The 1,355-nt window shown below is 51.7% G+C and overlaps 1 pseudogene; it reads right to left on the bottom strand.

The window, feature by feature from the left end:
- Positions 1-208: 208 nt before the first annotated feature.
- On the bottom strand, positions 209-1,142 carry LOC114626072 (annotated as a pseudogene).
- Positions 1,143-1,355: the final 213 nt, after the last annotated feature.

The raw sequence follows: 1,355 nt of genomic DNA on the forward strand, positions 1-1,355 counted from the left end.
TTTAATTGTTTGGGGTGGCTATAAAAGGGCTAAGCTCTCTAACGGAGCTGAGGGAGGACTACACCTGAGGCTGAATTGTTCACAACCTTTGGCAGGATTGCTACTTGCTGTTGCTTGCTGAGGGCTACTCTCCTGGAATCTAAGCTGGAGGAGGCAGCTCGAGTCCAGAGAGGGTGATTCCACTGGAAGGGGGAGTATGAAGCCTCTTCTACAAGATCTGAAACTTCCAGGCACTCTGATCTTTGTAGTCCAGAGGGTCCATGGGATTGTAGGTGAATTTTCAGGTGCCAGTGGGGTCCTTGAATTCCAAGCTGTACACGGGACTGTAGGTGCTGTAGCTCTGGCCTGACAAAGAGGTTGGGGACTGGGCCAGGGATGGCCCCACAGAGGGGACCGAGAGGGGGCTGAGAGCCGGACCGCCTAGCTGGGGCACCATGGGAGAAACGTAGGGACCAACCCACTGAAGTAGGAACTTGGAGATGCATAAACTGAAGGGAAAGAACAGAAAGCAGAGGCAGGGGCATAGGTCATGGTATAAGAGGCTGAGGTGAGAGAGGACCCTGAGGCCACTAGGCCATTTCTCTGGGCCTCAGGCAAAGGAGACTCTGAGTCTGCACTCCAAATGGACACAGTGGCTACTGCTATGGTAGGTGAACCTGAGGGGCTAGGCAGAGATGGGCTGTAGGAATCTGAGATGTCCAAAGGATCTGTACAAACATCTGTAGAGGGTCTGGGGTATGTGCCTCCCTTTCTCTTTGCAGGACGAGTCTTGGCCTGTCCCACTGGGGGCTGCTGCTGCTGTTTCTGCATTGTTGTCTCTGCTGTCTGCATTTTGCCCTGGGATTCTTAAACCAGACCTGAACCCTGGATTCAGGCAGATTTATCTTGAGAACGATCTCCTCACATGCATACACATCTGGGTACTGGGTCTTGGCAAATAGGGCCTCCAGCTCTTCCAGCTGGCTCCTGGTGAACATGGTCCGTTCCCACCACTGCTTCCTAGGGGCACTTGAGTATGGGACAGCCTGGTGCATCAGGTCCACACTGGGGCCACTCAGAGCCAAGGCATTGACCGAATAGTGAGGCCCCGGGTTCATATATGCCATCATGATCTTCAGAGACTGGGACCCAGATGAGGGCATCTGGGACTGCCTGAATGAACCACAAGGATCCGAGAATCCAGGAATTTATTGTTCCAAAGGGTTGGGGTTATCCTACACCTGAAGGATAGGTGGCTGAAAGTTCCATTTCTAAGTATCCTAAATTTGGGACTTTTAAACTAGAAGGGAACCTCACACTCACATCTCATGGACAGTTATCTATAGTTTGACCAGTTATAGTTTTCTATAATGGTC

The sequence above is a fragment of the Grammomys surdaster genome, unplaced genomic scaffold (assembly GCF_004785775.1).
Source record: "Grammomys surdaster isolate TR1022 unplaced genomic scaffold, NIH_TR_1.0 227, whole genome shotgun sequence".
Taxonomy (NCBI): domain Eukaryota; kingdom Metazoa; phylum Chordata; class Mammalia; order Rodentia; family Muridae; genus Grammomys; species Grammomys surdaster.